We start from the raw sequence: 27299 nt of genomic DNA, 5'->3' as shown, positions 1-27299 counted from the left end.
CCATATGTCTAAAAATAGACATAGTCTAAAAATAGACTTGCGCCAAAAATAGCCTGCGGGCCCACTTTGTGAAGGCGACTCTTTTCACTAAGCTCCATCATCTTGTTGCAATCTCAACACAAAAATCGGGTTAAGGTCTGAGCAACAGCAGGCAGTGTTTGAACCCGCGACCTCCAAGTGATAAGTCCAAGCCATTGCCAACATGCCATATGTTATGTCTTAATATATATATTGTGTTTCGCATATATTTAAAGTTGAGGAGGTGCACCATCCGGGAAAAGGGCAAGCCCTTGGGCATGTGCCACCCATCAGGACTGCGGCGGAGTAGAGTGGGGGCCCGGCCAACGGGGGCGGGTCATTGCCCTTAGCCCCAGGCACGTGGCCCCCCCATGTGGCCCAAAATTTTCGGAATTAAATGTTATTGGGTGAATTAATGCACCTACAATTTTTCCTGGAATCCCGTGAATTTGGCGCCCAGTTAGCACAATTCAGGGCGGATTTGTAGGACCGGTGTCGGATTTGGGGGAATTTGTAGAGCGAATAGTGAAAGAGCTAGGGGAGCTCATAACTTCTTCGGTTTTTGCCCAAATCTATTCCGAACTTAAATAGGAATGCAACAACTTACAGATATAATCATAAACACAAAGATGCAGTAGGAAAAATATTCATTTCATTAATAGAAAAATATGAACTATGCTTACAAACATAACGGAAATAAGATAGTTCGGGCAATGGTAGCTTATCTCTGAGAAGAGATGTGATGGATACGTGCCTCTGAACTGTGTTACAATGAGGCTCAAGGGCCTATTTATTATTGGAAAACATGAGAAAACCCTAAACAACCAAAACCCTAACCCCAAGAGATGTAACACTAAGAGTTTGTGGGCCCCGTTGGGGTTAGTTGGGCAGCCAACTTTCCGGGGTCATAACTTGGTCATATTATTTCTGTTTGGTGCGTGTGATACCTTGTTGGAAAGGTCTCTTTGAGTACTACAACTTTCATCACAGGCCCTTTCTAATGATTATGGGCCTGTTGCGGACCCCAAAAAAACGTCGTTTAGGGGGTCAAAACTGCTCCAGAAGTTCAAGACCCGAAAAACTACTAAAAATAATAAATGCTGAAATTAACAAGGAAACATATGAAATTGACTGGGGAGACTAGGTGGAATAGGAGGGTGGCCACCAATATCCACCTGGATCATTCCTTCCCCCTTAGGAAGCAATGGTCCCCATTGCGTGCAAAGCCTTCATGAGGTGAGGAAACTTATGTTGAACCTGGTCCTTGGTGAACCACTTGCCCTGGTGGAGTTGGCCTGCTTTGACAACTTGATATAGTTGTATCCTCTATTGGCAATTTTTCATGATCTGTGTGTCCATGATCTCATCAGTTGTGCCATCTTCCTTGCAGTCTTAGTTGAGCTCTGTTGGTGTGATATGTTCTGCAATGTCAGACGTGTCTAACAATGGTGGAAAGTATGGCCAAAGGTGATCTACATTGAACACTGGGTGTAGACCAAGGAACGATGGGATGTTGAGCTCGAATGCATTGTCATCGATGGCCTTGGTGATGGTGTATGGCCCATATCGGAGCAGGCGAAGCTTGCAGTGGGGTCCAGCAAAGTGCTCATTCTGCAAATGTAGCCAAACTTTGTCACCCACCTAGAACTTGTGCGGCACTCGATGTTGATCATGGTGCTACTTGTACTTAGCATTGGCTCTGTCCAATATATCATGTACCTACTGGCAGATGTGTTGAATGCGCTCAATGAAGTTGTTAGCCCTTTCGACGTTGGACTGAACATAAGCCGAATCTACCTGAGTGGATGCAAATGGTATGGCCACACCAGTGGGGCATAATGGCTGAAATCCCAACCCTACCTGAAAGGGGTTGTGGCCTGTTGAGCTGTGGAGAGTTGTGTTGTAGTTGTGTTGGACATAGGGGATACTTTCAGCCCATGTGCATGGATGCTTCGAGTTGTACATGCATAGAATATGTACGATCATCTTGTTGACAACCTCCATTTGACCATCAGTTTGGGGATGGAAAGTTGTGGACTTAGTAAGTTTTGTATCTAGCATCGACCAGAGACTTGACCAAAATGCACTCAAGAATATGTTGTCCCGATCTGAGACAATGGATGTGGGATCCCAAAGTGTACCCATACTCGCTCAAATAAGAACTTATCAGTGGCCTTTGTTGTGATACTCTTCTTGCAGGCCGCCATGATGGCCATCTTAGAGAATATATCGACGATCACGAAAATGCAATTGTTGTTGTGCTTAGTAGAAGGAAGGCCTAACATGTAATCCATGGAGACAAATTCCCAAGGCCGGTTGGGAGTAAGTAGAGGAGTATACATGCCTTTCTTCTAGTTGGCTGGTTTGAAAATGGCACAAGCGGTGCAGGATCTAATGTACTTCACAACATACTGACAAAGTTTCGGCCAATAAAAATACTTATTCAATACTGCCACTATTTTCTCTACTCCAAAATGTCCAGTGACCTGACTGTAGTGCGCCTCCCAAATCATATTATCATGCTCACTTGAAGGAACACCGATGTCTCCTAGGTGGAATAACAATGCATCCTAAAGGTGAAAATTTAGAACTTGCTTCCCTTCCAGGAGTGTCTGGTATATGCTGTTGAATTCTGGATCGCTCTTGTAAAGATGCGACCACCTCGATGTCTCGTGCCCACAGGAGTCGAGCACAGTGATCAGTGCCATGACCGGTGGTCGGCTGAGGCAATCAACAACATTATTGGTGCTACCCTTCTTATACTTAATGTTCAAATGGAACTATTGCAAATAGGTGGACCATTTACGATGGTGATCATTCTGCAACTTCCCTTGTGTCTGTATCAACTGTATAGGTTGGTGGTCTGTATGGATGATCGTTTCCTTCCCCATAATGTAATGCTTCCATTGAAGGCAAGCCTGCACAATGGAATAAATTTCTTTGTCGTAAGTGGGGTACTTTCAAACTATGTCTGAAAGTGTCTCACTGTGGTAAGCCACTGGATTCCCATGGTGAGTAAGAACCACACCAATATCATAGTCAGAGGCATCTGTCTCAATCTCAAATGGTTGTTGTAGGTCTAGTAATCTGAGCACTGGTGCAGAACAAAGGTGATTCTTCAACTTGGAGAACGCTTGTTGTTGAGTTTCTGACCAAAAAAACTTTGCTTTCACTCTGCCCTTGGTCACTTGAATTAAAGGCCAAGTGATATGAGAGAACCACAACACGAACCTACGGTAGAAATTGGCAAGACCCAAAAAGTTGCGGAGCTCTATTAGAGTGGTTAGGGTTGGCCCATACCGAATGTCTTGTATCTTGGATGGGTCCACATGTACACCCTTCTCATCAATGATGTACCCCAAATATTGAACATGGGTTAGGCCAAAGGTGAATTTCTCCAAGTTAGCACACAACTTGTGTTGGCGCAGGGTTTGAAGGACCTGTCGAATATGGTGGAGGTGCTCTTCCCAACTCTGGTTGAAGATCAAGATGTCATCTAAATACACCACCACGAATGCATTGGTGAAGGGTCGCAAGATGTCGTCCATCAGTCTCATGAAGGTTGCAGGGGTGTTCGTCAATCCGAACGGCATGACCAACCATTCGAAAAGGCCCTCCTTAGATTTGAAGGCAGTCTTCCACACATCGGAGGGTTCGATCGGCACCTAGTGATAACCTAACTTCGAGTCAATATTACTAAAATATTTGGCCCCCTTGAGCTGGCCCAGAAGGTCATCAATTCACGGGATTGGGTACTTATTCCAGACAGTGATCTTGTTCAGCACCCGATAGTCAATACAGAGCCTCTAGGTCCCATCCTTGTTTTGTACCAATGCAATCGGGCTCCCACAAGGTGATGATCTTGGCCTGATGTGCCCTTTCTACAAGAGTTCCTGAATCTACCTCTTGATCTCATCGTTTTCTAGAACATAGCGTCGATGTATCGGTCCATTGGGCATCGGCGCACTTGGGGTTAGATCGATGGAGTGCTTGACTTGACAGTGCAGAGGTACCCCTGTGGGTGAGGCGAAAATATCCTTGTACTCCTCCACGACCTTGTCCATCTGTTGTTGCTATGCAAAGGAGCCTTACCTGGAAGCCGTGGCCACAACCTTCTTCTTGCCCTGGGGGCGAATCATAAGGAAAACAAATTTCTTGGTCTGGGAAATGATATTACTACATTGCTTTGCAGTGATCAAAGAGATGGCAGTAGGCAAGGCTACCTCTAGTATCCTGTACAACTTATTATCCAAAGTAATAATCACAAAGCGAGGTCTAGACTCATATACAACATGCCGCTTCCACAAGCATGGTTGTCCTAATAATACATCACAAAATTCAAGAGGAGCAACATCACATAGTACCTCATCTGTGAAGGGCTTGATGTTGTAGGGAAGGTGGCACTACTGGCTGACATGAAGATATCATCCTTGGTGAACCCACCTGATGGTGTACTGCTATGGATGTGTTATAGTCTTTAGGCCTAGTTGCTTCATGACCTCTGCTGAAATGAGGTTCTTTTGGCTCCCGTTATCAACAATGAACTATAGCGGAGAACCCTTCACCCACATTTGTGAGTGGAAGATGTGTTCCCCCTCCTTTGGATCTTCAGGCTCAATCTTCTAGATCTTGGTGGTGACCACGGTGGAACTAGGCTCTGCATCAATGATTTGCTTCCCTTTGTTAGTTCCCTTATCAGGTTCTGATTCAGAGTCGGAACCTGCATCTGATTCAGAAGCCTTCAGCTCGGCCACCAGTGACTGCTTGGCCCAACACTCACTTGTATTGTGAGTGAAGCTCTTATGGAACTCACACCATTTTCCTGTGTACTTCTTCATCTTCGGGGTGTTGTTCTTTGCTTATGGCTTTGGTGGGTTGTCTTGGGTAGTGCTTCCTTGTCTTGGTCCTTTGTTTTGTGGTTTGGGGCCGCCTTTTCCTTATTTTGGATTCGCAGATCCAAAGTCTCACTTCTTCTGTTTAAACTTCTGCTCAATCTTGACAGCATACCGATATGCTGTGTCAAGCGAGGAAATGTCCAGGAACTCCATGTCGTCTTGGATGTACTTGTGTAGACAGTCGCGGTACTTGAGCACCAAATTCCGCTTAGTATCCTTGATACCCAATTTCGTGTGAATGGTATGGAAAGTATTTGTGAACTCTGGCACATCTTGGTCCCTCCCTGTTGTAGCGTGGTCTACTTTATGTATTTGTCTTCGTAGATCCAAATAGGGTAATATTGTTCCTTGATGGCATCTCGGAAATAATTCCAAGTGGGTGCAATTGAAAACAGTGAGGGTTCATTCTTGTCCTTTTGTTCACAATAGGTTTCCCACCAATCCTTGATGTGTGGGGCGGCTTTAAAAAAGTGAAAAAGTAATCTTTACTCGATTGGAAAAGTCATGAACTGAAAAATATCCTTCCAATAGATTTAACCATTTATCTACAGCGTCTGCATCTATCAGGCCTTCGAATATGGGAATATCGAAGTTAACTTGTACCATAAAAGGAGTGGCCCCTCCAGAGTGGTTGTTGGATGAAGATGCATCGCTTGTGGGTAGTCGTCAAAGGATCTGGACAAAGTTATCCATCATCACGTCCCTTTGTTGCTTGAGGGCTTCCTCAAGCAACATTTTGGAAGGATCTCTTGCCTCCTCATATTTCTTTTCTTCCGCCATGGGAGGTTGTCGGGTTTTGCAAGGTTGATCTTGCAATGGTTCAATTAGATCAAGCCCTAACTCCTTATACCTTGACCTCGTTGGGGACATGCAAAGAAAAACAGAGAAAGAGTAGACCGTTTTGATACCACTGATCCGAACTTAAACAGGAATGCAACAACTTATAGATATAATCATAAACACATAGATGCAGCAAAAAAACACTTCATTTCATTAATAGAAAGGTATTGAACTATGCTTACAAACATAAGGAAATAAGATAGCTCGGGCGATGGTAGTTTATCTCTAAGAAGAGATGTGGTGGTTACATGCCTCTGAACTCTGTTACAATGAGGCTCAAGGGCCTATTTATTATTGGAAAACATGAGAAAAACGTAAATAACGAAAACCCTAACCCTAGGAGATGTAACACCAAGAGTTTGTGGGCCCCATTGGGGTTAGTTGGGCAGCCAACTTCCCGATGTCATAACTTGGTCATATTATCTCTATTTGGTGCGTACGATACCTTGTTGGAAAGGTATCTCTAACTAATACAAGTTTTGTCAAAGGCCTTTGCCTATGGAAACGAGCCTGTCACGAACCCCAAAAAAACATCGTTTAGGGGGTCAAAACCGCTCTGGAAGTTTAGGACCCAAAAAACTGCTAAAAATAGTAAATGTTGAAATGAACAAGGAAAAAGATGAAACTGACTGGGGGGTCTAAGTGGAATAGGTGGGTGGCCACCAATATCCACCTGGATCAAAATCAGGAGCAGAAAGAGGCTAGACAAGCATTTTTGGGCATTCTTGAGCCATTGGAAAAGGTTTCAAAGTTGTTTGAGCATTGTAAATTGATGTATTCACACTTTTGAGCATAATAGAGAGGACCAAGCCATTGGAAGCTGGACTAAGGAGACGTAGCCCAGGCGGGGTGAACCCCTTTATCATGTGTTGTTGTGATATTGTTTTGGTGATGTTCATGTCTGTTATATGTTATTGTTCAATCATTTGTTTGTGTTAAAATGTACATGAAATTTACATAAAAACACTCAAAAACTCATGTTAAAAATTGCAATTAACCTCATGAATCCTTAAGCACTTTTACATATTTCGAAGAGGAACTTAGCACTGCAAAACTAATTTTCCCATTCAGATCACCTACACACACAAGAAAGCAATCACCAAGGAGAACAAGCATTTATAAGGTGGAATATAACATTACATATACGAAACAATCATCCTCTACTAGGGTTCTTAGCCTCCTACAACATACATACCATGGGATTTGCACGTCCCAACCAACATATAATACATATGCCTACCATTCACTGAACCAAGAAGTATTGTACAGAATACACATCACATAAGGGTTCTTCCCCAAGTCCCTCAACCTCATGAACATAATTGTCCTAAGCATACAAGATCACATCACTCAACCAATTGTGATAGTATGCAACAAGTAACTCATTTCCTTACAGGCATTTCTGCAAAATTATAGAGAGGATCGCTTCCAAAGCAACAACCACAGGTTGTCCAACCTTCTATATGCCAAATAGAAAGATCATGCAATACTAAGGCATTTATCACAATAACACACTGAACATAATTGTAGTTAGTGTGCCATGCAGATGAAATGTTATGAGTAAGATACCATCGCACTCACATTCTAACATTACGCTCAAAGTTGAGCTCCATCCCTAAACTAGGAATCCATGCATTATTACCATGCAAGTAATTGTTTAGTTATAGACCAACTTTTAACACCTAAACATTAATTTAGTTAATTTTATAAAAATAATTATGAGACCCCTTATTCAGTGAACCTGGGAAACTGAGTACTGACTTATTAGCCCATGATAAATCCCATATAGTCCAAGTGTTGAACCTGGATGTTTTGATACCAATCTATAACAACCCCCTCCTAATCCTTTCCATAACACCTATTAAGAGGAGGCAGTTACTATGATGACTAAAGATCCAAGTTGTTTTTATGGAAATGGGGTCTAAAAGCCTCGATCTTTTCAACTTACTCAAAACCTTAATTTAACATCACCATTGTGTTCTTCTCGTCGAGACGATTTCGGTCATATAAAACTTTTCATCAATCCGACATTTGGATCATGATGTGACCATTGAAGTTCTCGGTAATCAGAGAGCACCACCTTGGCATCCATATGGCTGTATCCCCTAGCTATCCTACCAATGCCACTTGGAAATTTATTATTGGTTGTCGACTTGTTCATGGGATTGGGTTCCACGACCCCACGTTATGCTTTGCAATAAAATTCTTACACACGCACACACACACACACATATTAGCCCCAACGGTTAGCTCAATTGGTCAAGTACTCGTCGCATAAGCACCTCATTATGAGAGGTCATGTGGGAAATTCTTCTCAACACCCTCTAGGGTTAGGCTCTGATATAATCCGTCTGACTGATCCCTTCGGGGATCGACCTCAGACCGTTTTCATGGACATAGCAGTCATCGATCCCTAGTGTCTGTGAACCATATTCAATGTGTGTGTGTGTGTGTTACGGACCTCTCTTCGGGTTGTTATTTGTCATCAAAATTTGTGTCTCCCGCGCTTTGTTACATGGCCCTTCACCCTTGCGCATTCTAATTTTTCTCCTTGGTTAACCCTTCAAGCTAACACGTTTGTGGGTCCTCACCTCTCTGCATGCCCTTTCTCACAATTGGTCCACAACCTATTCTTACCATGACACCCTGTACTAAATCATCCTAGCTTCCCCGCCCTAACTCTCCTTGTGTTGGATTAGGATTTTCTTATAGAGCAGTTGGCCCTCCCATTGGCCAATGCAAGACCTCCAAGTCATCCTGGCCTATTTACTGCTACCAGCCTTACCTTTGCAACCTAGTCCTCGCTAGCCCAAGTGTTCCCTCTCGCATGATCTTTTGTGGCTTCCAGGATGCAACCCTATATGCTTACGACATCCTGAATATCTTGTGAGTCGTCAATTTCCCCACTCAATTTTGTTCATAAACCATGATTATGCACTTGGTAATAGGAACTAAAACGAGGTCTCATTAACAACTAGGAGTTATTATAGGCTCCACCTGCCTATGTATCTTCACGATAATGTGATGAGTTTAGTTACAAATAGGATAAGGGAAACCCTCTCATGCGCACAGATGAATATGCTTGGTCGAAATCGCGGTGATTCTGCCCAAAGCTTGGGTCATACAAACCTCTAAAAGCCATTTGTGAAGGGTTTGACCTTGGCTCTATCATGATAGTTCTATGGGAGCTTTGGCCTACACAAGAGTTTGTCTCCTACCCTTGGGGTTTTATGGAACACGCATAGGTGCCATCCCTCCCAAGCTTACAACCATATTACCCCCTTCGGGTTCTTGATGGGAAAAACACAAGACACAAAACAAGGAGTTTTCTATCCAAACCATGGAATTGTCCATTCAAACTTGCAGAGGTCTATGGTCTCCCTAATGATCAAATCAACATACCAAAGCCTTTACACATGATCAGAATCAAGCAAAGGTGTACAAGTCCATAGGGAACAAATCCCAATTGTATCTATGGCTTAAAGGCAGTTTCATGCCCATCCAAGATGTATAAAACCAAATCCTCCAACTCTTGAGGCAATCTCATCTTCCACAAGAAGAGAAAGGCTTCCTCGGCCCTATGCTTGGAAAGAGTGAAGACATTGGCCCAAAACTAAGGATCTTCATCATGGAAAGACTAGGATAAATATGCATATAAAATCAATAGGTTAACAAGCCAGCAAGGAGAGAGGGATCTCCAATACGTTACCCCAAACTGTATTCAGTGATGAAGCAAACTTGTTATTAAAGCAATTTCGTGTCCTACCCTTAATGAAGGAGCTTCCATACATGTTACTGTAAGAGATTGTCTAATATGTATATATATATTCACACTATTAGAGTACAAGCCTAGTTGAACATCATGACCATAACTAGCCATTCAAACGGGAATTTCTCACATTGGTACAACACTGTGACAACATATAGAATATAACACCCAACATTGAGGAATTCAGCATCACCATGTGCATAGTAGAAATGAAAAATTGTGTGAAGTGTAGGAATGTAATTCAAATCATGCAAGCTCATGAAGCAGTGCCATCCATAGCACCGAATTCAAGATTAACTCTAGCTTGAGCTCTTGTTAGCATGGAAATATAAACTCAGAACTAGAAACCTAGAACCAGGGTATACATTACTGAAAATATGGAGGAGATCATCGCATAAAGTTACAGTTTGATAAGTATAAAAGAGGATGAAGTCCTCAATATCACCACATTGCAACACAACAATGCTAATGCAAGCTTGAAATCCATGTAGTCGTCATATTAGAATAAAGAAAAAAGTTCATGCTAAATGTTGTTGTAACATAATCAGTATTCCTACACGCTATCCCAATGCATTCAAACATTCACATAACACATTAGTCACTCTTGTAAATAATAATGACGCAGACATGCCTCGTGCATTAATAACACCATCTCAACTAGGAATGTAGACATATTTTATTGTGAATAACGAACAAAAGAGCACTTATCTTAAATAGTGCATATGTGTTCCAACTTAGAGTGGGACTCTAACTATCCACCCAACCTATAAAAGATACAACCCCTATTACCTGTAGCTATTACCCCTGATCCATATTTCAAAGCTTGAGGTGGAGTGCATTCAAAGGGAATCCTTCAATGAATGCACAACTAAACCAAAACACCACCAGGCCACCCTGCCTTCATCCCCAAGGTAAGCCACTACTCTTTTGTATTTCTTATTCCTAACAAGTTTCAATAGGTCTCTTTAGTTGGTTTATAGATCTCTCTGTGCCCAGCAATGTAGATTGAGCTGCTACCTTTTATGCCTCTTCTACAATAATCATGAAATGCCACTATATATGCCTCTTCTGCAGCTTCTACGTGTCAAGAGGTTTTCTCACTCTACATATTTTGTGTGTGTGTGTTCCCTTCTATCCCCCTTTAGAGTGCATGTATCCATGTTTGAATAAACTCTGGGTCCTCCTTTTTCTCTCGAACAACTACCTTCTTTTTCCTCGATGTTGTAGCAGTCCCCCTCTCATAGATAATGTAGCCCATGTTGCTTTAATGTTTTTTCATGTTCTTACTTGTTAAGGGAGTCAAAGGGAACTTGCGCCTGTCCCTTTTCTTCCAATTACTTTATGTCATAGTCAGCCCACTCAGCCAACCAGGACTAATATTTAAAACAACAATTCCCTCAAGAAATCTTCTGCCTCAAGCAATGGAATTTGTGTCCCTTTCTCATTTATTTTTTAATTTATAAAAGTATTTACATTGTATACATGATGATAAGAAATTGGGCTATTACAGTTGATCATGTACTCCTATGACATCATATATGCAAAGAAATAAATAACGAGGCAAATGTTGGGTATGTGTTCTATTCTTTCCATGACTAGCCCCACGTGTGATTTCTATGTGTTAGGCATAGTGGAGGGTCACAAAGGAGGCAAAGACCTTGAAACAATATTTTGGGATTTTTGCTAATTGGTAAATTGTCATGGATATTTCACTGAAAAACCATCATAATAGCTCTGATAAAATTATACTTATGATCTAAAATCTATAATATGAGGGTTATTTCCCTTAGAATTATGGATTTATTAAGTTGTCGTTTTCATGCATGCAATATTTAAAATGTTGGAAATAGAGAAAAAAACAAAAATAAAATCACTCACAACCATAATAACACAAGATTCCCTAATGGGGGTGGCACATCGAGAAGATTTGGGGCCAAGGGAGGGGATTCACCATCTCAGGTTCCAGCTTGGTAATTAACATATGATGGTTTGACACCTAGGTGACATACAGAAGGGCTCGTCCTTCACAATTGTTTTAGTGAGGGTAGTTATGGTGGTATTGGTTACTTGTGTGGATTTATGTATGATATATTGGGAGAGAAACTAGAGGGTTGTACGTCAGTGTAAAGGAATTTCAAGTGAAATGGTGAGGCGTTTGCATACATGGTGGCTCTTTGTGCTATGGAGATCATGGGGAAGCCTACGAGGAGTTCTCGTAGTCTTAGCCTTGAGCGGAAATAGAGTTTCCAGCACCGAATTTTCCTTGAGCGTTTAGGGATCAAAAAATTATTGGTAAGGTCGAGTGGATTGTTGGGTTTGAGGAGAAACTTGGCTTCTCCCTTGCAAAATTTCTCGGCCTCATTGTGTTATTTGTGTTCAGAGGATCTATAACAACATCGACTTAAAAGTTCATGTAATAAAAGTTAATAAAGGCAAAAAATAAGACCAATTTCAAGGGACACTTATTCCAAGCTGAATGTTGGACAAAATATCCTAGTGGGCATCACTTGGTGTGTTTATGGTTAAAGGGAAATTGGAAAAGGAAATGGCAAAGGCTTTGAAAATGCAAAGAGGCATTAATTGGCATATTTTTATGAAAATAAAGGAAATTAGGAGAAAGGGGAGGTGAAAGGTAAGAGGTTGCATGTGAGGAGGAAATTGAAGGAGAATAGAGGAAAAATGAAGAAATTAGAGGCATCAATAATAAAAAGACATCAGAGCATCAGTTGATAGCATTTTGTCAGTTTAGTTTTGGAGTTAGTCTCAGAGAGGAGAAAATCACCAAGAGGATAAGGAAAGTAAGCAAACAAAAGAAGGACAAGGAAAACAAATGAAAGCAAGGATCACTCAAGGAAAGTTTGGATCAAGCAACTTCAGCATGAATATTTGAAGGTAACAGATTGCATGTATGGTTTACTAGCTAGTTTTGGCATGCATGACATATGCATGTGTGTATTTTGATTTCTTTGTCGTCAGTGGCATGGATTTTTCCGGGTTTCGATAGTGGTTTCAACCTTGCCTTACCATTTCCGGATAGCCATGGTGTGATGGGATTATTTCTTGGTTGAGCTATGGATTGTCGAAAGGTTTTGGATCTGGGTGAGGTGGTCTTAGGAAAATACCAAGGGTTGGGGGTGGAGATGGTTTTCTTTGGGGAACCCTCAACATGTGGGTGAAGACAGGAAAATTCCTCAAGGGATGGTGAAGGAATTTTGAGGCATCCAAGCTCGATTTGGTTTTGTGATCTCGGGACCAGTTTAGGTGAGATCATGGTATGGTGAGGGTGGAGGTGGTTTAACCTCTGGATTCCCTTGGTTTTTTATGGATGGTTTTATCCCATGATATCCCACATTCATGCTTGGAATATGGCACAAGGGTGATTGGCTGAAATAAAGATTTGGTTTAGGCCAATCTATGGTCGGTGGTACGTGGAAGTCCCTGACTTGGTTGGCTTTTGAATATGTCAATAAGAGCTAAGTTTCTCTTGTCTTTGATGAGTAATTATACTTATTATTATGTGGCTTTAATGGTTGTTCTATCATTGTTATTATTCTGGTTAGATGTTCGTTATAAGCATGGTTTTATGACAGATTCAAATTATGGATCTTATCATGTTTGGTTGATAAATGAAAGGTTATTGAATGCATGATCTAATAGATGTTATTGCAACTATTGTGAGAGGGCATCAGTCCTTCTTAGTAAACTTCAGATAAGTTTCAGATCTCTATGTTTAGATATGCATTCATGACCTGTAGATTTCATGTTCATCATGTGTTGGGCGGAATGTTTGTCATGGCTAGGCCTTGTTAGGTCAAGTTCTTGTCTAAGATTTGTATCGAAGGATTTGTCCTTGTGTCATTCATGATTCTAGAGAGTGTAAATAAGTTTTCTGCAGAGGTCTGGATCCTAGCCTAAAAAAGTGGCTTAAATCTCATGGTCGCATGCACAAAACTGGGTGAAAACAACTGTAGTCGCTCCCTTGTAGGCATCATGTGTGCGACTGGAGAGTTTCAGTTGAAACCAGGCAGTGTTGTGCAAGTGTCTAGGAGATCAAGGCACTGAAAAAATATGTCTAATTCAGGGTCTGGGCACCTGGAAGGGTGGTTTAGCCCTTGGGGGTCCTATAGCACCGAATAGGGAAGCTGTTTGGTAATTTAATTGAGTTTAAATTACTGCATAAATTATCGACCAAGCCTTGTAAACTAATGAAGTGTATGTGCACCAGTTGTGCTAGAATTCTTTATTAGGTGAGTAAAATTTCAAATTAAATTAGGATGTTTTCATGCACATGTTTTATCTAAGAAATTGTCACTCTTGCAAGAAAGGAAAGTAACACACTAACATAAATAAAACTAAATTGAAATGAGGAAATAAATAGCAAAATCAAATCCAAATTCTCTTTATGCTTGCAGAAAATAAAACTAATATAACATTGCAGAAATAAATATCACACCAGCAAATCTAGATCTACTTCTCACTGACATAAATGAAACTAAATCTTAAGTGCAGAATTAAAATATCACACTGGCAAATCTAAATCACGCTGATAAAGTCTTGGAAGAATTATACGCCTAATTGTAATTCGAAATTAAATGATTCTACTCGTCAAAATTCACATGTGCATAATAGATCCTTTTTTTATTTAATTATTTTCTTCATCCTTCATACAACGAATTGATTAAATCTATGAAAGAAATCTTCATAAAACTTTGTTACAAACTTTGTTCTCACTGTCATAAGCATCCATTGAAAATCAAAACTGAAAGATTAGTTGTGTTGGATGCGGAGCCTAACTATCTTCTTTATTCAGAGGTATCACCTCATTGGACCCCATCTTGTATTGTGGAGGCAACGTTGCGAGGGGGGTCCAAGGGGGGGCCTTTAGAGCCCCTCCCCTAGCGGGGGATCAAGGGCAGCACCCCTGAAGCTAAAAATAGATGTAAAATTGCCTTGTAAAATGTTGTAATTTTGTAGTCAATCTGGGTCGTTCATTAGGCGGAAATCTGACAGTATAAGTTATGTTTAATTTACGGTTTTTTGCCCTAGAAGGCAACCCCTCACTATATATGAGGGAATTGTATTGCATCTATGTAGAAGTGTATTCTGAACGAGAAAGAGAGAGGAGATTGTGTGAGAGTGAAGAGGGAATTACAACGGATCTGTTATAGGTTGTATCTCTTCATTTTGCTGGATAATATAAAAGGAAGGACTAGCTATTTCTCTGTGGACGTAGCTCAAATTGGGTGAACCATGTATATCTATGTCTCTCTTGTTTTATGCTTTTTCTGTGTTTATATTTCTGCAATATTTTATGTGTTCCATTGCTCTGTAATATATAATTTTCTAACAAGTTTAGATAATCTAATGCTACATAACTAAAATACAAAAATGAAATATTAACTAAAAATAAGATGAGACCTTACAACTCCCAAGGGGACCTCCTGTGAATTGTAGGTATGCAACGATCAACAGAGAGTAAACACACATTAATCTGCAACGCACAGAGGAATAACAAGCTCATTTTTATAATTACAAAGAGTATTTCAAAATAAAAACAAGTTTGTGTGTCATCATCTTGTCGAGAGGCAGGTTTTATAACCTCCTTCAATAAATTGTTTGGATATTTCTAAGCCTATCCTACTCGACAAAAAATCTAAAATTAACATAAGATAATATGAAATAGTGATTCTTCATGATTTTCTATTGAAGAAGCAAATCATGAGGCAAAATATCAACTTCATCCTTAGCATCGATCTTCTCACTCGCCTGATTCGTCTTTGGCTCCAGCATTTACGCTGGGTTGACTTCCACATTGACCTGCTCATACAACATCCTTATCATCTTGATGGATCATGAAGATAGGTGGATATCATTACGTCAGTTGTCAGCTAACTATCCATACATTTTGTTCCTCAACTAGTGTTTCGGAACCTACATATTCTTCAAGTAAGCTGCAAAATCAATCATTAGCTGCAAAATTTATGCAATTCGGTAGTGTATGCAAATATTAAATCAAATAATAAGGAAACTATAAATAAAGTATTATTAGGCATATGCTTTTGCCAATAACCTTTCTAGTTAACACCTTATTGAGATTATTATGGTCAAAAAGGAAGAGAATGGAGTTTAGGGAACGTGTAAAAAAGGAACAATTTTGGTCTTCAACGAAAGTCATTAACGTTTTTGGTTTATCAATTCCACTTCCTTAAGGTGATCTAGGAGGTTGAATCATATCATAGTGACCCTCATCTCATGTTTACATCAAGCAAATCAGTGAAAGTGGGTAAATGTGGGAAGAGGCAGTTAGAGGGTGGTATCAGAACATGATTCAAATACTTGGACTGGATGGGCTAGATGCATGTTGTTATGCATGCATTGTAATCGTTAAGTTTGTAATGCATGAGGTCATTGCATGTAGTTTATGTCATCATGATGCTATTGGTATGTTATGATGTTGATGTGTTAGTTGAGATGAAGCAAGAGATGTAGATCATCAAATCAAGGTTGCAACATTGGACCGCGGGGTAAGAGTAGATCATCATATAGGTTTTTATGTTTCGCATGCAGGTATGTGGTTAATGGTTGTTACAAGAATTAGGGTTACTTATATGCTTGTCATTCTATTGTTGTTATCGTTACATGTATGATAAATACTAATTGATCTGTGTAGTCATATGCATGTTAGGGTTGTATAATATAGATAATCTATTTGTTCAGTTATCCACTTTGCAAATTTGTTGGTAAAGTTTAAACTATGAATCACAAGGTGTCATAACCTAAAGATTTGTTTGTCTAAGGAGCCATTTAGTTCTTGAATTCTGGGTCAGATCATATGGCAGTTGTTCTCATGGTAAAATGCTCAAAAGCAGTTTTCCAAGTGTATCTCTGGTGCTTCAAATTGACTTTCGGATTAAAAGGTAGATCAAGATGAAGTCTGCTTCTCAAAACCACAAGCAAAGAAGTAAGCCTAAGTGAGAAATTATTTATTGGAATTATCAAAATTAAAAAATAATAAATAAATCCAAACTCTAAAACATTAGAAACATATTTATCATGCGTCAGCCAAAGTCATAAATTCAAAAGTCAAAACCTATGGCCCCACCCCGCACTTCATGCATTAATTTTCCCCAAATGTTAAAAGGCCTCGAGATATGTGCAAATTAAAATCAATGGTTATAAATATATTTCGAACCCAACCCCTCCGACATTAAACCAAGAAGGGGGTCTGAAAAGTTGTTTTCACTTTTACCTTTTTTTTACAATTGTCACCCTCTTGTTAAATCGGACCCCTCTCAAAAACCATTTTTACAATGATTTAAATATCATTATATCTGGCGAGAAGGACATTTATGATATATGGCGGGAAGTTCATTTTCCATTCGATTAATTGGATTTAAGCTTGGATATATTTTTGAAATGAAGCTACACGTAAAAGTAAAAGGAGGATGAGTCAAATATGAATGAGGTTAAAGGAAATTTACATTTTTGAAATGAAGTTACATGTAAAAGTAAAAGAAGGATGAGTCAAATATGAATAAGGTTAAAGGAAATTTACAGGTCATAAATTTATGAAATGTCGTAGTTACGAGTGAAAACAAAATAAGTTTCTCCATTAATTGAGGAATTTATCCATCAATTAAAGAGATAAGGATGAGTTGTAATTTGAGTTGTTTAGTTGGCTCAGTTAACTAAGTCAAGTCCAGTTAGATTAATTCAAACAGTTTGTTGAATTAGTTGTAAGTTCAGTTAGTTAATGCATGCATGCATGTAACTACTGCACTTCAGATAACTGAATATTCTCTCATAAATAACTCATGCATGTCAGTTCAAACAGAGACCCAGTTGAGATCAAATGGAGGGACAATGTACTATCAGTTTCTAGAATATTCCATTGTGAATATCTCTTGCATGCAGAAGGAATTCTTTCCTTGAGGATTGCGCAGTTACTTCTTCAGTTTTTGTGAGTGTGATGAGGCCATTTTCACACATGTGGCATCACTGGACCCCAAGAAAAACTGCCCAAGGAAATAGGAGGCTTGGAGGGCTTGAGGAGGACATATACAGTGTCTATTCAGTCTCTGAGTTGTATTGTTCTATTGCAGAGAGAGCAGGATAGCTTGAGAGCTAATTCTTTTTGTAACTTGAACATATTTCCACTTATATGATAATACAGATATTGGGGTTTTAGGTTGAGGCTTTCCCCAGGTTATTTCTTCTGTGTTATGTGTGATTGATTTCTCATTCTCAGTTATATGTGTTCTCATTGATCTTGCTCATATTCGATTAAGCTTCTGCAAAGTTTGTTGTAGAAGTAGATCTTGTATTTTGCTTTAGTATATTGCATAATCTGTTGATCTACAGTGGGAATTTCTACATGGTATTAGAGCAAAGGTGATCAAATGAGAGAACTATATACAAGAAGGGAGAAGTTCAAAGTTTGTGGTTCTTGAATATAGAAATCGAGTTCTTATCACATCTCAATTTCACCAATGGCATTCAACGGTTTAAGACTCGAATATGCTCTTGATGGCAGTTCAAATTATATAGCTTGGAAGGATCTCATGGAAGTAGTATTAGAGGATAACGGTTTAAAGGAATTCATTGATCAAGAAGTCCCCAAGCCGACTGATGCTACTGAATTGGCGGAATGGAAGAAATGTGTGGCTAGAGCAAGGAGAATCCTTCTAGAGGGAGTTCGAGACCACATAGTCTCGAGTCTCCATGGGAAGGAGACATCGTTTTCAATGTGAAAAACATTGAAAGATCTATATCAGAACAACAGCGATCAGAGCAAGCTGGCGCTGAAAGACAATCTTCGGAAAATCAAGTGTGAAAAGGGTGACACAATCTCTACATATCTAAACAAGCTCACCACCGGCAGGGATGAGCTTGGAAGTGTAGGGATCACGTTCGTTGATGATGACATGGTGAGTCTTGCACTCCTCGCTCTTCCTAAGAGCTGGCATAGCTACCAAGACTCGGTTAATGGAAGAGAAACACTGCCAGATTGGGAATGACTTTGGTCAGATCTGATGCAGGAGGAGATAAGAAGAAGCACCGGAGATGGATCCTCATCGAAGCAAGATGATGAGGAAAATCTAGCCTTAGCGAGTAAGGCGAGGAAGGGGAAAGGGAAGGCATCCCATCCCAAATCCGATTCTTCCCATGGTGGGAAGAAGTTTGACAAATCGAAAGTGTGATGCTTTCATTGTCGTGAAGTGGGCCATTATGCTACAAATTGTCCACAGAATAAATCCAAGAAGGGTTCCTCAAAGGGATCTGATGGTGAGGCACTGGCCTCACAGTTTGAGTTGGATTTCTCGCTTATCGCATGCATGGTTTCATCCATGGTGGGATGTGTGTGATACCTAGATAGTGGAGCTTCATTCCACATGTCAGGTGGCAAGAATCTTTTCAGTACGTTGGAGGAGAAGGATCTCCAGATGCGGATCGAGATGGGCGATGATGGAAAGTACTGTGTTTCAGGTGAAGATACAGTTGTGTTTCAGAGGGAGCATGGAGCTCCCCTCACCCTGACTGATGTAAAGTATGTACCAGGTTTGAAGAATAATCTTGTGTCCATTGTTATGCTAGAAGATAAAGGCTATGATGTAGTCTTTAGCAAAGGAAAGGTATTCCTGATGCATATCGACACTGGACAGAGCAAGCGAATTGGGATTCGAGTAAAGAATATCTACAAGCTGGAGGTAGACCACTGTGCTGCATTGTGTTCCAAAGCTGAGATGGTGCAGAGCCAAGATGTTGGCAAGCTATGGCATAGAAGACTGGGCCACTTGTACCATGAAGCCTTGAAGATCATGTAGTAGATTTATACCAGATTACCCAAGGGAAAACTTGAGCAGACGAATACATGCAAAGGTTGTACCTTGGGTAAGTATGCGAAATCTTCCTTTCTGGATAGAGACAGTAGAGCTGGAGCAATCCTGGAGCAAGTTCACTCAGATGTTTGTGGACCATTCTCTACAGCCTCCACTGCTAAACAAAGGTACTATGTTATTTTTATTGATGATTTTTCTCGTAGATGTTGGATCTACTTTATGCAAAAGAAGGATCAGACCTTCTTGAGGTTTTGTGAGTTTAAAGCCTTGGCAGAGAAAGAATATGGAAAGAAAATAAAATCCTTGTGTAGCGACAACGGTGGAGAGTATGTCTCCCAACAGTTTAAAGACTTCTGTGCTACAGAAGAAATTAAACGGGAATTCACGACACCCCATAACCCACAGCAGAATGGGGCGGCCAAAAGGAAGAACAGATCAATTGTGGAGTAGCTCGAGCGATGTTGCATGACCAAAGCCTACCACTGCATTTGTGGGCTGAGGCATGCAATACAACAGTATACTTGCAGAACAAAAGCCCACACCATATACTGGGAATGAAGACACCTATGGAAGCCTATTCCGGGAAGCAACCAGAAGTGAGTCACTTCTGAATCTTTGGATCATCAATTTACTTTCATGTGACCAAAGATGCCAGGAAGAAGATAGACCCAACAGCTGAGTTGGGAATACTTATGGGGTACACGGATACACCCCACAACTATTGGGTGTACCTACCTTCCACTTAGAGGATTGTGGTACGCAGGGATCTGAAGTTCAACGAGTAGAAATCCATGCAAGTATCACTTGAGAGGGAGCTTAAGTTACATGCAGAGGAGGAAATTTCAGTTCCTAAGGAGGAGGAGCCTCGTATTGATGTGGAGCAGCCGCATGTAGAGGATCCGGGAGTGGAGACATCCATTCATGCTGAGACTTCCAAAGATGGGCGAAAACGCTCAAGGGAAGTTAACAGGTTGATGTTGGATGCGCGGGGGAATGTGGGACAACCATCTTCTCAGCACAGACAGAGGAGGTCACCCGAGTGATACACTGGGTACATGGCCCTGGTTGGGGAGTGTGTAGATACCGAACCTTCTTCATTCGAGGAGGAAATGCAGCAACCAGTCTGGGTTGATGCAATGGTAGAGGAGTACGACTCTATCATTTGGAACAGTGTGTGGGATGTTGTCCCAAGGCCTCAGGGCAAGTCAATGGTGAGTTCTAGATGGCTTTACAAGGTAAAGCAGGCAGCTGATGGCAGTGTTGAGAAACATAAGGCAAAGTTTGTTTCCTGGGGTTTCTCACAGGCCAAGGGGATCGACTACGATGAGACTTTTGCTCCCGTAGCAAGGTACTCATCGATTAGATCGATATTGGCACTATCAGCTCAGATGGGGTGGAAGATCCACCAGATGGACATGAAGACATCATTCCTCAATGGGAAGATTGAGGAGGAGGTGTACATTGAGCAGCCAGAAGGTTTCGAGACCTTCGATCGTGAGTCGCATGTGTGCAGACTCAAGAGGGCTCTCTATGGGCTGAAGAAAGCACCCCGTGCTTGGTACACCAGGATCGACAACTATTTCACCGGGTTGGGCTTCACCAAAAGTGAAGCAGATGCAAACCTTTACCACATCATGGTAGAAGGTAAGCCATTGATCATTGTTTTTTATGTTGATGATTTGATTTTGACATGCGATGATCAGCTGATATAGTCTTGCAAGGAGGACCTTACAAGAGAGTTCGAAATGAAAGACATGGGTCTTATGCACTACTTTCTAGGCATGGAAGTGTGGCAAAAAGATGGTGAAGTATTTGTGCCTCAAGGCAAGTATGCCAATGAGATACTCAGGCTTTCACATGGAGAAGTGCAAGCCCATGTAAACTCCTCTAGCTGGGAACTGGAGGAAGGAGGATGCTACTTCAGGTGAGGTAGTAGCTGCTACTATTTATCAGCAGCTGGTGGGTTCATTTATGTACCTAGTGAACACACGACCTGACTTATGCTTTGGGGTGAACCAGCTGAGTCAAGCTATGGTTTAGCATACCAAGTTGTTTTGGAAGGCAACGAAGCATGTGTTGAGATACCTCAGAGGCACATCTCAGTTTGGATTTGGTACAAACGGACAGAGGGAGTGAAGCTTCAGGGCTTCACAGATGCGGATTGCGTAGGGAGTCCATCAGACTGGAAGAGCACTTCTAGAGGAATCTTCAACCTTGGTTCAGCTGCAGTTTCCTGGTACACAGGAAACAAAGATCAGTTGCACTTCGCTCAGCAGAGGCTGAATACATAGCTGCTAGTCAAGCTGCATGTGAGGCCATTTGGATGCAGAAGATTCTAGTGGGATTGTTTGGTCAGAGGATGGATCCAACCGTGATTTACTACGATAATTAGAGTTGTATCATACTCTCTGAGAATCCAGTTTTTCATGACAGGTCCAAGCACATTGATATCTGGTATCACCATCTTTGAGACTATGTGGTCAAGAGGATCATGTTGTTGCTGTACGTTTCGACCGAGGAACAGGATGCAAATATTTTGACGAAGGCATTGTCAAAATACAAGTTCTAGTTCCATAGAGACAGGATTGGGGTTACTGATAATCCCTTTCTTGTTGAGAGGGAGTGTTGAAAATGGCAACAAGAAATGCTAAATATAGAAGTGCTATATTTAGTACTGCTATAAATAGCATTTCGGGATACCTTCCTATTTTAGTTAGTCCCTGAACTAAAATAGAGAAGTAAAAATTCGAATTTGATCTTAGCAGTTGTTTGTAAAATAATTAATTAATTCACCATGAGTTAATTAGTTGTAGAAAATCAAACATGAAGTCTATGTGGGGACATGCAACAGTTTCTCCATTAATTGAGGAATTTATCCATCAGTTAAAGAGATAAGGATGAGTTGTAATTTGAGTTGTAATTAGTTGGCTCAGTTAACTGAGTCAAGTCCAGTTAGATTAATTCAAACAGTTTGTTGAATTAACTGTAAGTTCAGTTAGTTAATGCATGCATACATGTAGCTGTTGCACTTCAGATAACTAAATATTCTCTCATAAATAACTCATGCATGTCAATTCAGAAAGAGACCCAGTTGAGATCAGATGGAGGGACAGTGTACTATTAATTGCTATAATATTCCATTGTGAAATCTCTTGCATGCAGAAGGAATTCTTTCCTTGAGGATTGCGCAGCTACTTCTTCAGTTTTTGTGAGTGTGATGAGTCCATTTTCACACATGTGGCATCACTGGACCCCAAGAAAAACTGTGCAAGGAAATAGGAGGCTTGGAGGGCTTGAGGAGGACATATACAGTGTCTATTCAGTCTATGATTTGTATTGTTCTATTGCAGAGAGAGCAGGATAGCTTGAGAGCTAATTCTTTTTGTAAATTGAACATTTTTCCACTTGTATGATAATATAGAGATTGGGGTTTTAGGTTGAGGCTTTCCCTAGGTTATTTCTTCTGTGTTATGTGTGATTGATTTCTCATTCTCAGTTATATGTGTTCTCATTGATCTTGCTCATATTCAATTAAGCTTCCGCAAAGTTTGTTGTAGAAGTAGATCTTGTATTTTGCTTTAGTATATTGCATAATCTGTTGATCTACAATGGGAATTTCTACATACATATGGTGTTGTGTATATATGGTGTTGTGTAGATGTTTTATATGTAGTGTTGTGTACAGATGGCGTTATGTGCATGATGGATATGTGGTGTTATGTACATATGGTGTTTTGTGCATGTTGCATATGTGTTATTATGTACATGTGATGTTATGTACATATGGTGTTTTGTGCATGTTGCATATGTGTTGTTATGTACATCTGGTGTTGTTTGCATGAATGTACACATGGTGTTATGTGCATGTGGTGTTGTGTACATGTTGTACATGTGGTGTCGTGTACATGTCACATTGTGTACACGTCGTGCATGTGGTGTTGTGTACACATTGTGCATGTGGCATTGCGTACATGTGGCATTGTGTACACGTCGTACATGTTGTGTTATGTATATTTGGTATGGTGTTACGGGTATTGTGTAGTCATTGTACCATGACAGGTGTATTCATGGTATTGTATGGTGTGTATGTATATGTATTGTGTTGTACACAGGGTGTGGGTGTATGTGTTGTGTTGTATACCGGGTGTAGGTGTATGTGTGGCGTTGTACACCAGGTATAGATGTATGTGTGGCATTGTATACTGGGTGTAGATGTATGTGTTGTGTTGTACGCTGAGTGTAGGTGTATGTGTTGTGTTGTACATCAGGGGTAGGTGTATTTGTGGCATTGTACATTGGGTGTAGGTGTATGTGTTGTGTTGTACACCGAGTGTAGGTGTATGTGTTGTGTTGTACACTAGGTGTAGGTGTATGCATGGCGTTGTACATCGGGTGTAGGTGTATGTGTTGTGTTGTACACTATATATATGTATGTGTTGTATAGTGCGATGTGACAGGAAGGTACGGGAATGTATGGGCCCTTGTTATTGTTATTGAGGGTTGAGGCAATTTAGTCTTGGGATACCCTTGTTGCTATTGAGGGTTGAGGCGGTTTAGTCTCGGGATACCCTTGTTGTTATTGAGGGTTGAGACAGTTTAGTCTCGGGATACCCTTGTTGTTATTGAGGGTTGAGGTGGTTCAGTCTATGGATTCCCTTGTTTCTACTGAGGGTCGAGGCAGTTTAGGCTCGAAATACCCTTGTTTCTATTGAGGGTTGAGGTGGTTTAGTCTCAGGATACCCTTATTTCTATTGAGGGTTGAGGTAGTTTAGTCTCAAGATAACCTTGTTGTTGATATAGAGGGAGGAGGTGGTTTAGTCTTTGGATTCCCTTGTTGCTTAAAGAGAAGGCACTGGGTGCTTGTCGGGTTTGGCAACCAATTCAGAGTTTGTACAAAAAGGACAAAGACTAAAGGTAGAAGCAACCATTTGAAAGATAAGTATCAGTATTGTATTTCAATTTTAATTATGCATTTGATTTTTTATTATGATTTATGATGGTTGTGTTTGAGCTAACCGGATGAGATATGTTTATACATGAAGATTTGATCAAACGGCTAGTTTGACCTACTATGACAGGAAGTAAATAGAATTGCAAGTGTACCTTTTGATGGACCACCAATGAGGTATGATTTAAATTTATTTAAATTCCTTTTGGGTCTAATGGTAGTTATGTGCATGGTATAGGAAAGCATGGTTGGAAATGCCCGGTTTGGGTGGTTGGTTGAAACTGACTGCAAGAATTAGCAGCGACAAAAGGAATTGGAACAGGCAGCCATATGCTAGTAAAGTATTCAGGAGCAGGGCCATTGTGGGAAATTGGTACCCAATAGCATCCATTGATTTCCATGAGCATGCTATGACAATATGATGTGTTTGAGGCAAGGATGTGCCTTGGTTTTTGAACCTTTTGATGTGAGGAAACCTTGCCAAGGGATGATTCGCCCGAGATAGGGGATGTGGGGGAACTTGGAAGGTGAGTGACTGCACGAAAGGGGGTGACCAGATTTCTCGAGGGACTGTGTAGCAGAGAAGGGAAGGGCAGGGGATGGACTTTTTTTTGTCATTAGCATTTCCAAATGGAATTAAATGTACATTGGGAGTGTACCCTAGAACAATGAGTCAGTAATTGTTCATTGAGGGAATATGTAGTGCAAGGATGAGAGCGTTGGACATTGGAGACAGGTTGACTTTGGTAGTGGATTCTAGACTTCCTGGGAAGGAGGTGAATCCTAGTATTACTTTAAGGGTGGAGGTGTGAGCCTCTGGATTCCCTTTGTTGGGTGTGTGTTATATTTTCCACTACTAGTCACACACGCGAGGGGGTCACAGGGGGGGGGGGCGATAGGCGTCCCTGTTCGTTACGCCGGGTGCAGCAGGGGGGTAATAGGGGGGTTGCGCCCCCCCTATTGGGGGGTTTCAAGGGGGCAGTAGCCCCCCTATACGGGGCCCGGGGTAGCGCCCATGAAAATTATTTTTAGACCCTATATTAGGTGGGCGGACCTACCTATGGTTTTGTGCATTGGTTTCACACATGGTTTTGAGCATGATGGTTTTTTTCCCATGATATTTTGTAGATTCGGTCAAGGGAACTACAGTTATGTTCTAATCTAGGTTTAATGGATTTTGGTTTATGAATCGGTTTATGAATGCTTCAGCATGTATATATATATATTGTAACATTGAATGGAATATAATGAAAAATCAATCTGGTAGCCCCGATTTTGGGATCCAGGGGAAATGTATGCGTATTTGTTTTATATTCTTGTCATTGTTTATTTTCTATTTTTTAGAATTCGTTTGTAAGTAATTTTTGTACAGGGTTAAAACCTACACCCTTGTTGTGGATGCATGCATCATATCCTTTTATTTGTTGGTTAAAGCAAATGTGCATGTGTATATTATTGTAAATATTGTATCGAGCTGGATTTATAAAGCTCCATAGAAAGTATGATTATTTTTTAGTTGAAGCAAATGTGGATAATTATATATGTGTTTGATATTGTAAATATCATAATGAGTTGTGTTATAAAGCTCCAATAAGTGGTATGGTTGTCATGTTGTCATGTTTGCCATGATGGTTTTTGCTTTTGAGCAAGTTGTTCATTGCTAATCCTGCAACGAGTTGGGTTATAAAGATCCATGGGCAATATATTTTTATTTTCAGTGGTTTTGTTGGTTGTAGGGATTATAGAACACTGAGGACAATGTTCCCCTAAGGGGGAAGGGTTTGTAACAACCCCAGGTTAAAAGTTCATGTAATAAAAGTTAATAAAGGAAAAATAAGACCAAGGTCGAGGGACACTTATTCCAAGCTGAATGTTGGGAAAAATATCCTAGTGGGCATCACTTGGTGTTTATGGCTAAAGGGAAATTGGAAAATGCAATGGCAAAGGCTTTGAAAAGCAAAAGAGGCATTAATTGGCATATTTTTATGAAAATAAAGGAAATTAGGAGAAAAGGGAGGTGAAAGGTCACAGGTTGCATGTGAGGAGGACATTGAAGCAAAAGAGGCATCAATAATAAAAATACATCAAATAATTAGTTGGTATCCTTTTTGTCAGTTCAGTTTTGGAGTTAGTGTCAGGGAGGAGAAGAGCACCAAGAGGAGAAGGAAAGCAAGCAAGCAAAGGAAGGACAAGGAAAGCAAAGGAAAGTAAGGATCAAGCAAATAAATGTTGGATCAGGTAGCTTCAACATGAATACTTGCAGGTAACAGATTGCATGTATGGTTTCCTAGCTAGTTTTGGCATGCATGACATATGCATGTGTGTATTTTGGTTTCTTTGCTACAGTGGCATGGATTTTGTCAGGTTTCGACAGTGGTTTCAGCCTTGCCTTGTCATTTCCAGGTAGCCATGGTGTGATAGGGTTTTTTTCTTGGTTGAGCTATGGATTGCCGGAAGGTTTTGGATCAAGGTGAGGTGGTCTCAAGAAATCCCAAAGGTTGCAGTGTAGATGGTTTTCTCTGAGAAGCCCTCAACAAGTGGGTGGAGACAAGAAAATTCCTCAAGGGATGGTGAAGGAATTATGAGACATCCAAGCTCAGTTTGGTTTTGTGGTCTCAAGACCGGTTTAGGTGAGATCATGATATGGTGAGGGTGTAGGTGGTTTAACCTATGGATTCCCTTGGTTGTTTATGGATGGTTTTATCCCATGAGATCCCACATTCATGCTTGGAATATGGCACGAGGGTGATTGGCTGAAAGAAAGATTTGGTTCAGTCTAATCTATTATTCCGTGGTACGTGGAAGTCCCTGACTTGGTTGGCTTTTGCATGTGTTAATAAGAGCTAAGCTTATATTGTCTTTGATGATTAATTATACTTGTTATTATGTGGTCTTAATGGTCATTCTATCATTGATATTATTCTAGTTATATGTTGGTTATAAGCATTGTTTTATGACAGATTCAAGTTATGGTTCTTATCATGTTTGGT

Source organism: Pinus tabuliformis, chromosome 1_2 (genome assembly GCF_031772625.1).
Source record: "Pinus tabuliformis cultivar Carrire ecotype Pingquan chromosome 1_2, CPIR1, whole genome shotgun sequence".
In the NCBI taxonomy this organism is placed as follows: Eukaryota; Viridiplantae; Streptophyta; class Pinopsida; order Pinales; family Pinaceae; genus Pinus; species Pinus tabuliformis.
Note: the sequence above shows the minus strand (reverse complement) of the source record.